Below are 12,286 nucleotides of genomic sequence, written 5' to 3'. Positions count from 1 at the left end.
CACAAACACATAACAAAACCAATAGTATAACAGCAAGACACTTGAGTTGCTTAAAAAGAAGGAAAGAAACAATCCATCCTTTTTATAATTCCCATGTGAAATACACACTGACATTCACAGATCGAAACATGACGTAACAAGGGAGACTTTACCAGTAAGAAGTTCATTTTCCTGACTTAAAAATTCCTAACACTTTAATACTCTGCCCACCCTCCTTGTTTGACAGGAGACGTAATGTAATGATGGCCTTTGAGTCAGACGAGAGGTTAGAACCACAACTCCACGCTCACAGACCATGTGACTTAGGAAGGCAACCTAAGTTTCTGAGTCTCAGTTTTCTCATCTGTCAAATGGAGATAAGGACAGGATCTACCTCACAGGTGAGGACTAAAAAGCAGACTCAGTGGGTTAAGAACCCAAACAAAGAAAAGAAGGTAGACAAAACTCTAGACAAAATTCCTGGAGTCAGCTGGCCTAAGCGGGTGACAGTAACAGGAAAAAGAACATCATATGCTCTACCTCACAGACTTAGATGCCAAGGTCAAATTACTGGTGACTGGGTGCACCTGCTGCCGCTTGGGGACCCAGTACTGTGAGCCAGGGGGGCGTCCCAGCTCTATACCCAAAATGTGGCCACAAAGTCTGGAAATAGTTTTCTCTCATCTTCTCAGTTATGTGTGTGAGTGTGTGCATGCATGCGTGCATGCACACCTTTTGGGGGGTATATGTAGTAACAAAACACTAAACACTAAGGGCTTTCAAGATTATGCAGAGTAGAAATTAGCAATATGGAAGCTCTTGAATATACTCTGTAGCAATGCTCTTTGGGTACCTGGAACCCAGCAAGATTAGAGACTTCGTTTTAGGTGCTCTTGCTTGAGTACCATTGGTGGGAAGGTTTTAATAAAAAGTGGTCCTGGGTTTTCTGGAAAGGGAGTCTGTGCTTCCCAAAAAAGTGTTCTCCTGCAAAAAGAAAAAAAAAAAAAAAAGTGCTTTGAAAGGACCAGAAATCCCTGTAATGGCAGGTGTTCTTTGAGGGAGGTATGACCTCTTATTGAGGCTGTCACTGCCCTCTGCCACATTTGAGAAAAAAGTGCCAGTTTGCAGGACTAAGGGACATTCCCAGGCTTGGTCCAGCTGCCTAAGAAACACCCAGAGCCTCCCTGGGGGCCTTCCTCTCCTGCTTCACTTGGGCGGGTGGGGTGGGAGGGGGTTGTCCTGTCACTCCCACCCCAACCCTGGCCCCAGCCGGCATTCCTGCTCACCTGTGACCTGCCAGTACTGGCATGGGGGTGTTTGAGCTTGCACTGCTGCCCTTGACATGACGGAGGCTTTTTTGTTTCTATTTCACAAGTGCTAATGAGGGTTATCCATCAGGGATAGAGCACTTTTCTGGGAGATCATCAGAGATAACAGGAATGAAGTTTATTACAAAAAGGGTTACACCCAGAATATTTTTTGTCATGCAGGATGACTGTAATGAATAAGTAATGGATAAGCTGAAACTCTCTTCCTCAGAGGGAGCAATGTAAGAAACATGAGGAAACAGTAATGAGAACTATTGTACTCACCGTCTAGCAGAAGCACAGTTCTAAGCTGTACCTGCTTCCTATTTATTTTTTATTTAATTTTAATTTAATTTATTTTTTTCTTTTTAGGGCTGCACATATGGAAGTTCCCAGACTAGGGGTTGAATCAGAGCTGCAGCTGCAACCTACACCACAGCCATGCAACTTGGGAGCCGAGCCACATCGCGAACTATGACACAGCTTGCGGCAATGCTGGATCCTTAACCCACTGAGCAAGACCAGGGACAGAACCCACATTCTCATGGACACTATGTTGGGTTCTTCACCTTAACAGCAGGAGGACTCCATTGTCTACTTTCTTTTCTTTTTTCTTTTTCTTTCTTTCTTTCTTTTTTTTTTTTTTTTTTTTTTTGCTTTTTAGGTCTCCGCCTGCCACATATGGAAGTTCCAGCTACGGGGTTGAATCTGAGCTGCCACTGCCAGCCTACACTACAGTCACAGCAACTCGGGACCCAAGCCACACCTGCGACCTACACCACAGCTTATGGCAATGCCGGATCACCAACCCACTTAGCGAGGCCAGGGATCGAACCTATGTCCTTGTGGACACTAGTCAGATTGTATCCACTGTGACACAATAGGAACTCTGTGTCTACCTTCTTTCCAATGCGTCCTCAACTCTCTGACCTGGGACGTGGGTACTGGCATATCTGCGGTGCCCCGAATGGGCTGCCTCGCCCCTAGTGTCCTCTGCGGAGCAAACAGGGAGCCGGTTCACTTGCCTCATCATTCCGGGGTCTCCAGCCCTCTTCCAGGTCACCACCATGAGCAAAGCAGCCCTCAGACCAGGGTCCCTTCTGTGAATCACCTCTGGTTCTGGGTGACCAGCTAACTCCTCAGGCGAGGCCCTGAGGGATCGAGAGGAGGCCCTCCCCATACTTCTGGGTGAAAAGGCTGAGGCTTAGGGTCCAGTCAAAGGTATTCAAAATCACTAAGTTTAACTTCCTCGGATCACAGATGAGGTAAAAGACCAACAGAAATTAAGTGCTTTCCTTGGTCACCCTGAGCCTGAAAAGCCCTGTTACAGGGTCTCCCTTCTGCATCTCCTAGGAAGGTACTTGTCAATGGATTCTGTTCTCCCCTGAAGGACATCTGGTCCCACATGGCCTGGCCTTAAACAAAACCTTAGATAGTCTGTGCAGAGCCAACACTGTGCTCGACTCCAAGCTGGTCAGAACCATCCTGTTCCCTGTGCAGGAATGTAGACGAAAGGACTGAGGGAGCAGCGGTCCTGGGTGCACCGTGTAGCCCAGCATCTGTCCACCAGGAGCCTGACGACGGCGCTCATGCCTCAAAAGGCCCCCTGACTCAGCAACCCAGAATTGGCTTGATTCTACCGGTGGCTGTTATTAATTCCTACTGCTGTGCAGAGTGGAGGCCCACAGTGTACCTGGAAGCCTGCACCTGCTCCCTGGGTGCGTGCTGTCGGGGGAAGCCCAGCTAAGCCCTAACACCAAGACCCATGCTGGGTGGTTCAAGGTGTCAGCCTATTTTCTCCCTGTGAAGTCACAAGGTCAAATAACAGCACCTGGAGTTCCCGTCGTGGCGCAGTGGTTAAGGAATCCGACTAGGAACCATGAGGTTACAGGTTCAATACCTGGCTTTGCTCAGTAGGCTAAGGATCCAGCGTTGCCGTGAGCTATGGTATAGGTCGCAGATACGGCTCAGATCCCGTGTTGCTGTGGCTCTGGTGTAGGCCAACGTCTACAGCTCCGATTCAACCCCTAGCCTAGGAACCTCCATATGCCGTGGGAAGCAGCCCTAGAAAAGGCAAACACACACACACACACACACACACACACAAAGAGAGAAGGAAAAAAATCAATGGCACCAATCGGGAGAACCAGAGAGCGATGAGATGGGACCTTCATCCTGGACTCTAAATTCCCTTGACACTTTTCCCACATCTTTATTTGCAAAGCTTCACCCCTGCCTGCCTGCTTCCCACCCTGCCTATTTCCTCCCTGAGGACAGAAACCCACAGGCAGAGGGCCCTAAGGCAAGCGAAGAAAAGAAATATGAGGACAGAGGCCAGCCACGGTGCCTCTGGCAATGCACGGAAGTGTTCTAGGAAAATAGCTCTGGAGTCCAGCAGACACATATATTTAACATGAAGACATCTGAAAATAGAGAACATGTAGAAACCTTTAACAGTCTTCTTGCATTCTAAGAGCCAAGGGCCTATAAGATTTTCTTTAAGAAATGAAATCAAATACTGATCTTTTTTTTTTTTCCTTCTAGAACTCCAGGCTGGAGTTCCCTGGTGGCCTAGTGGGTTAAGGATCCGGGTCATAGTTTGGGTCACGGCAGCGGTACGGGTTCGATCCCTGGTCCAGGAATTTCCACGTGCCACAGCCAAAAATAAATACATAAATAAAACCTGGTTTGTCAACACTGAACAAGTCTTAAATTTCTTTCTTGCCAGTATCCGCATCTATGAGTTAAGACAGTTAACAACACAATAACTCTTACGCAACAGAGATGTTCAGCTAGATTGAGACTTTATCCCCCATCAACTGTATCTGCTCTTGTGCTGCTTTTTACTGACATCCATGGGGTTTAGGCAAGGCTGCCCCCAAATATACTTCAGCATATTGAATATATTGAATTAAAGTTACTTGAGACACAGCCAGTGTGAGAAGGACACTGTGCCCTCCCTCTGTTCCCTCGGAAGCAGGAAACAAAGCTCACTTGGAAAGTCCCACCACCCCAACCTTCCCGAAGGATGGAGGGTCTACTATTGACAGAGAGAGGGAATTCAGGCAGAGGAAGGTGTATAAGTAAATTTTATTTCTTCATCAATTTGCTACTTCTAAGCCCAAACCCTCAAATCATCACAAATAATTGTTTATTTGTCTACAAAGGTCCAGAAACATCTTGGTTTGGTCATTTCTTAGGTGCCATACCTATGGGTATGTACGTATGAAATGAAATGTTCATTTTTCTCCTGTTACAGCTTACATCAAGTTGATGATTGGACCAACCAAGAAACGCAGAAGGGTAGAGGAAAAATTCTTCCTCCCCTCCAATATATCAACAAAAGGAAAGAAACGGTGAAAGAGAATCACATGAACACTTTGAGAAACCCAGTTTCCAGCACAGCCTCACAATCAAGCTGCCTCTGAGGCAGCGTTCTCTGCATACACGGAATACATCTGCACAACCTGGAAGCAAGGACAACCTTGATCCTGCTGATGAACGAAAAGCAAGGGGGGCAGGAAAAGAATGTGCTGAGCCTGAAACCTCTCTCTCTTTCTCTGTACATTGTTGAAAACAATACCTCCCCAACTCATAACAGAGGAGACAACATATTGTCATTCCTTATTTATTTATTTATTTATTACTTACTTATTTATGTCTTTTTGTCTTTTCTAGGGTTGAACCCACGGCATAGGGAGGTTCCCAGGCTAGGGGTTGAATCAGAGTTGCAGCTGCTGGCCTACACCACAGCCACAGCAATGCGGGATCCGAGCCATGTCTGCAACCTACACTACAGCTCACGGCAACGCTGGATCCTTAACCCACTGAGAGAGGCCAGGGATCGAACCCGCAACCTCATGGTTCCTAGTCAGATTCGTTAACCGCTGTTCCATGAATGGGAACTCCCCCTTATTTTTTTAAAATCACACTGAATCTGATATAAAAAAATAAGCTCTGAATATTTAGCATTTGTTGTTAAAGCTATTATGATAAATATAAAAAGCACTGCACTGCTACCACCTACATCCATAATCGTGGGAAAGCCTCTGGGCTATGCAGCAATCTACAGGCAAATTTCTTTCCTTTTTTTTTTTTTTTTTTTTTTAGGGGCGTGGTGGCTAGCACCCATGGCATATGGAAGTTCCCACGTCAGGGAGCAAACCCAAGCCACAGCTGCAGCAACACCTTAACCCACTTTGCCATAGTGGGAACTCCACAAATTTCATTTTATTGTTAGTTAATCCATAATAACATCATTTCAAAGATACCCAACATAAATAGAGATACAGCAATTATTTAATTCAACCTCCTGCAGGGAGGAGGGGTATATCTGTGCCGTGCTCACAGAGGTACATCTGTGCCGTGCTTAAAAATGTGGGCATTTTCTCCATCAGGAATTACTTATTTCTAGTAGCTCCAACATACAACGATTCACTGGAAGCAGAGTGTACCTTTAAAGAAGTTCTCTTACAATGAATAACAATTTTGTCATCAAGTTCGAAAATGCATCCACTCTAGGTCTGAACGCAGTGCCAGAATAACCTTCGTGAAGTCTCATTACGTCCAATCCTTCAGAACCTTTGGTTGCTTCCCTCTGCCAACGATGAAATGCAAATTTCTCATCCTGGCTATCAGGGATCCCCTACAACCTGACCCCAACCTACCTCACTCCTCATTGTCCAAGAAGCCAGAGCCTCAATCAAAGGAACGGAGGCCAAAGCCCACAGAGGGATGGAGAAAAACACAGTGACCTCAAGTCTGCTGGGGCTGGGCCCTGCCGAGGTGTCTGCTTTTACATCACCTCATTTAATTCCACAGCAGCCTGATGCAAAAAGAGATAACATCATTGGTACAAACACGGAAACAGACTTTAACCAGCTGGAAAAAGAAGCTAAGAGCAAGGACGAGGAAATGACCAAGCCAGTGTGCAGGGAGGGTGGGTGAGCCCACCTCACCTCCAAGGAGCCAGAACTCCCCCAGGAATTGCCCCTTTCTCGTGCTCCTTCCTAAGTGTCTGCAAAAGGCCTGGGGCTGAGGACGGAGCAGGCTGGCTTGTACATACTGGCACCTGCACATGACAAAAATCACCTCCTCATTCCCTCAGCAACAGCCAGACAGCAAAGTTTTCCAAGAATCTGCAAGGAGCTATTTTAAGTAAATCTGATAAAGGCGTGCTCCCCAGGGAGGCTTACTCCGGGTCTCTGTGCAGTAGGTCTGTGACTACCCCTTCTTCCAAAGGAAGGCCCACCCTAGGCTGCTGCCTGGCCAGAACAGAGAGACCCTGGGCACAGCCATGACCGCCTTTATCTTCAACCGAGGTCTAGCTCATGAGCAAGAGGAAAATAGATCGCACATAGACATAACTGGAATGATTTACTGAAAGACATTTTGTGCCATGAAATAAAAGAATCAGGACTTCAGAAAACTGGAATTTTTTTTTTTTTCTTTCTAGGGCCGCACCTAGGGCATATGGAAGTTCCCAGGCCAGGGGTCACATTGGAGCTGCAGCTGTGGCCGACGCCACAGCCACAGCAACCACGAGTGAGGTAAGGAATCAAACCCGAATCCTCATGGAGGCAAGGTTGGGTCCTTATCCCACTGAGCCACAATGGAAACTCCATAAGACTGAAATTTCTAACTTTCCTTAACATTCTCAGAGTAACTGTTTTACATGAGGGCATATACATATATGGATACAGAGAAGTGTGTGTTTATATATCCCCCCATCCCAAAGCTTCCTTTGTTCTGATATAAAAATTAAATGTTCAGGCTCTTCCACACAGAAGAGGCAGCAACCTGTTATGTCCTGGGGCATCCTGGGACACAGGGAATGCTTTACTTGATTTCATGGTTGTAAAGGGTAAATAGAAAGGTGCTTAAATGGCAGCGATGACCTCCTCCTCTCAAGAAGAGTGTCTATCCCTAATGGACAGGACAGGAATTTGGTCAATGGTTAAGAAGTGTAATGGTGGGAAGAAGAAAACTATGGCTCCTGGGAACTTTCCGACCTCACGGTCACCTCGGTCACTATCAACAGGCACCTAAAACCCAGAGCAATAATTTCAAGTCTTCTTAAAGCAAAAGAGAAAGAAGCCCCCGAGTGCCTAAAATATCCTCATGATTAAAGAGGAGTTTTCACTGTGGCTCAGTGGTAATGAGCATGACTAGTATCCATGAGGATGGGGGTTTGATCCCTGGCCTCGCTCAGGGGGTTAAGGATCAGGCGTTGCTATGAGCTGTGGTATAGTCACAGATGTGTCTCGGAATCTGGTGTTGCTGTGGCTGTGGTGTAGGCCGGCAGGTGCAGCTCCAATTCGACTCCTAGCCCAGGAACTTCCATATGCCATGGGTGCATCCCTGAAAAAGCAAAAAAAAAAAAAAAAGGAAGCTCCTAAATTGGCCCACTCCTCTCAAGCTGCAGCGGACACACTCCCCTGCAGGCGGACGTGGAGTCCATGGCACTGGGGGGAGCAGCACACATGCCTTCTTTTCAACGGAGTTTTCAGGACTTAACCCCACTGGTCAACAGGCCAGGCCTAGCAACGAGACCGTTTGCTCCTCCTCACACCTTTCCTTCCTGAGAAAAAGTTGGCCAAGTTAGGAAGATGGTTACAGGAGAACTAGGTGGCCAACTAAGTATGAAAACAAGGTGCTTCCACTTGTAAAGGTGTTAAAATTACAAGAAGCCTGCGGCCACTTTGAAGCCCAAGGATTCTTGACCAGACATCTTGGCAATTCAGGAAGCATGAACTGTTATAATGTTCCCTGCAGCTCAGCACTGAGAAGCATCTTTCACAGGGGCTTAAATTTGGGCCACAAACAGCGTAACTGATTTCTAGCTTCCCATACACATTTCTGAATTGGTTTTGGTGCGTGATTTTGAACCTTAAACACTTGACTCAAATATCTAATAGACTCCATGTGAGAGCTATAGGAACCATGGTTGGGTTTGGTTTAATGATGAGTAATCTACTTACCTTAAAAAAAAAAAATGTGAAAAGACAGATAAATAAGAAACCATACATAATATCACCACCCTAACAGAAGCTGTGATTTTTGATTTTTGTCTTTTTTTCTAACCTTGTCTTCCCTGCCCCCCCATTGAAGTCACAAATGCCTTTTCATTCTGATAAAGCATGATAATGATCATTTAAAATTTTAAACTATCCAGAAAAAGGAAAAGAGAAAAAAAAAATTTTTTTTCTGTCTTTTTAGGGCCATACCTGCGGCATATGGAAGTTCTCAGGTTAGGGGTTGAATCTGAGCTGCAGCTGCCGGCCTACAGCACAGCCACAGCAATGCAGGATCTGAATCACGTTTTCACCCTATACCATAGTTCATGGCAAAGCCAGATCCTTAACCCACTGAGTAAGGCCTGGGATCAAACCAGTGTCCTCATGGATACTAGTCAGGTTCATTACCCTTGAGCCACAATGGGAACCCCAAAACTTTTCTTAACTATTATTAAGATAGATAGATAGATAGATAGATAGATAGATAGATAGATAGATAGGTAGGTAGACAGACAGACTCACACATTTATAGCCTTTCAGTTGTCTGATTCACATATAATTATTTAAACATTTACAATGTAATAGGTAAAGGCATTACACCACACTATAGATGCAATATTGTTCTTTTTTCAATTAACTTCTATCAATGATTTCTTTCCATGTCAATAAATAAGATAGACTTCTTTTAATAAGCCACTGTTGGCTTTTTTTTTTTTTTTTTTTTTTTGTCTTTTTGCCTTTTCTTGGGCTGCTCCCATGGCATATGGAGCTTCCCAGGCTAGGGGTCTAATCAGAGCTGTAGCCACCGGCCTACACCAGAGCAACAGCAACGTGGGATCCAAGCCGCCTCTGCGACCTACACCACAGCTCACGGCAACGCCGGATCCTTAACCCACTGAGCAAGGCCAGGGATAGAACCCACATCCTCATGGATACTAGTTGATCCATTAACTGCTGAGCCGGGACAGGAACTCCTCAGCTCTTGATAACAGACCTTCCCCCTGCCCTGAGAAGAGAGGGGAAAGAAAACTCTAGAAGGCCGCTATATTCTGAGATGGCCTACCTCACCGACATGTCATTTTTCATCTGCTTTCACAACAGGGTCTGTATGGCCCACTCCTTTGTGAGAGGCCATATGCTTTAGGAAGCTGCCGTTGCGTCTAGTAAAAGACTGAGCAGGCAATGTCAGTGACGTGACAGGTGACACAGCTCCAGAGGACACGGTCCTGGCTCTGGAGGAGGTGCCAGGTGTGACCACAGACATGCTTTGACTACTCAGCATGGGGGAAAGGACTTCCCCAAGGGGTGACTTGTGGTCCTGCTCCATCAAACACAGCACTCCACTCAGTGTCCTCTGTGCCAAGGATGTGCCAGGCAGGGGCATTCCCAGAGGCGAAATCTCAGTTCCCCAGACAGTGAACAGTTGGTCAAGAAAGAGGCAGGCAAATAGTTGAAAATGTTGCTGTGAGTATTAGGAGAGAGGGAACTGCATGGCGCTGTGGAAGCATCAGGAAGAAAACAGACGGTAGAAAACAGGGGGGCTGGTCAGGACAGCACCTCAGAAGCAAGGAAACCTAAATGGATCCTAAGGGACGAGCAGGAGTGTGGCAGGAGGGGAAAAGAAGCACCGTTTGGGTGGCAGGAGCAGCTGTGACAGCACTGAGGCAGGCAGAGCAGCAGGGAAATGCTGGGCAGTGGGGCGGCTCCAGCAGAGAGGACCAGGGTTCTGAAGAGAAAGGACCAGGAGTTCCCGCTGTAGCTCAGCAGTAATGAACCTGACTAGTATCCATGAGGATTCCAGTTCAATCCCTGGCCTCACTCAATAGGTTAAGGATCCGGAATTGCTGTGAGCCATGGTGTAGGTCGCAGACGTGGCTTGGATCTGGCATTGCTGTGGCTATGGCAGAGGCCGGCAGCGACAACTCTGATTTGACCCCTAGCCTAGGAACTTCCATATGCCGTGGGTGTGGCCCTAAAAAAAAAAAAGGGGAGAGAGAGGACCAGACCAAAGGCCAGTGGAGACGGAGTGTGAAACCAGATGGTCCTGGGCTCCCCATCACCCCTATATGCGTGGTCTTTCCCAGGGAATGGAGACGGGCTGCTAGGAAAACAGTACAATTGGATATTTCCTAATATGCTGTCTAGAGCAGTGTATCCACCTGGGTTCCAGCAGAGGAAGAGAACCCGCAGTGTGTGTGCCTGTACAGGGAGGGAGGGGCAGGGGGGAGGGAGGGGAGGGAATTGGTTTACACAACCACTGGGGCTGACAAGTGTGAGATCCCTGGGACTGGCTAGAAATGGGACCTGAGCCAAGGCTGCAGTCCACAGACAGAACTGTTCCTTCCTCTGGGAAGCCTCAGCTTTGCTCTGAAAGCCTTCACCTTGATTGGGTGTGGTCCACCCAGACCGCCGCCTTTACCTCAAGTGGGTGGGCCCGAGTAGTCAGTGGCATCCGCAGACGGCAAAATACCTACTCAGCAGCACTGTGCCAGCGCCCTTGACCAGACGCCCAGGCATCGCGGCCCAGCCAGGTCCACACATCAACCACCACCAGGGGACTGTGCTAAATGAATAAATGAACGTGTGGCTGAGAGATGCCCAGAAGGAGATGGAGAGCCCAGAGACAAGGGACGAGGGACAGAGAGAAAGAATGTGTGCCAGGGGTTAGAAGGGATCACGGGGAAGTTCCTGCCGAGGCTCAGCAGTTAACGAACCTGACTGGCATCCATGAGGATGTGGGTAGGATCCCTGGCTTCGCTCAGTGGGTTAAAGGATCCAGGGCTGCCGTGAGCTGTGGTTGTAGGTTGCAGACGCAGCTCGGATCCCACGTTATGGCTCTGGCGTACGCCGGTAGCTACAGCTCTGATTCAACCCCTAGCCTGGGAACCTCCATATGCCGTGGGTACAGCCCTCAAAAGACCAAAAAAAAGAAGGGATCACAGAAGCCGGAGCTGGAGACAGCACACCAAGTACCTGAGGAACATTCGGGAAGAGCCATCTGCAGGGAGTGAGAAGGGGACTAGAATTCAGTACAGGTTGACTGAGGAACCACTGCTTCCCCTGAAATCACCCGACCCTAATGTGTAAGACACGCCGTCTGTCTTCTTCTTTCTTTTTTTTTTTGTCTTTTTGTCTTTTTGTCATTTCTTGGGCCGCTCCAGCGGCATATGGAGGTTCCCAGGCTAGGGGTCAAATCGGAGCTGTAGCCACCGGCCTACGCCAGAGCCACAGCAACACGGGATCCGATCCGAGTCTGCGACCTACACCACAGCTCACAGCAACGCCGGATCCTTAACCCACTGAGCAAGGCCAGGGATTGAACCCGAAACCTCATGGTTCCTAGTCGGATTCGTTAACCACTGAGCCACGACGGAAACTCCCGTCTGTCTTCTTTTGATGAGTTAGATAAAGGACCACATGAAGTTAAATGCTAAGTCTGGGCCCACAGACTGTGTGAGACTGGCATGGTCAGAGGATGCGCGGGTGGTCAGCAGGGACAAGGACACGCTGGGTGGAGGGTGCCGGAGGAGTGGGGGGCTGGAGGGGAATGGTCTGCAACTTTCTGTCAGTTTGCCAGGGAGTCATACTATGTCTGAGGAAACAGGCAAAAAGAGTAAGAATTCTGGTTAGTCAAGAAAGGTTTTCTGGGAGTTCTGGCTGTGGTGCAGTGGGTTAAGGATCCAACACTGCAGCAGCTGTGGCATAGGTCAGCTACAGCTGGGATTCAATCCCTGGCCCAGGACCTTCCTCATGCCATGGGTGTGGGAAAGGAAGGGAGGGAAGGAGGAGGAAAGGAAGGCAGGAAGGAGAAGAGGTTGGTTTTCTGGACTTGAGGGGGCTTTGTTGTTTTTTGTTGCAATATCAGAGATTGTCTCACACCCCCAAGGAGTGATGGGTATTCTGCCAAGCAGGCAGCCACCCTGGTCTCATCTGGCCTTCTTGGATTACATAAGCAGGAGGGTAATAACAAAGGCCATTTTCCAA

At 47.8% G+C, this 12,286-nt stretch overlaps 1 protein-coding gene across 12 annotated transcripts in view; it reads right to left on the bottom strand.

The window, feature by feature from the left end:
• SIPA1L2 (signal induced proliferation associated 1 like 2) overlaps positions 1-12,286 on the bottom strand; it is a 235,602-nt gene that overhangs the window by 138,079 nt on the left and 85,237 nt on the right. The window contains exon 1 of one of the 12 annotated variants that reach the window (XM_021073828.1): positions 833-963. The exons of the other annotated variants lie outside the window; for them this stretch is intronic. The gene's annotated coding sequence lies outside the window, so the exon portion shown is untranslated. Of the gene's footprint in view, positions 1-832; positions 964-12,286 lie in introns of those variants that run through there. 12 annotated transcript variants of the gene reach the window in all.

This window comes from Sus scrofa, chromosome 14 (genome assembly GCF_000003025.6).
Source record: "Sus scrofa isolate TJ Tabasco breed Duroc chromosome 14, Sscrofa11.1, whole genome shotgun sequence".
NCBI lineage: Eukaryota > Metazoa > Chordata > Mammalia > Artiodactyla > Suidae > Sus > Sus scrofa.
Note: the sequence above shows the minus strand (reverse complement) of the source record. Positions and strands in the feature narration are given on the sequence as shown.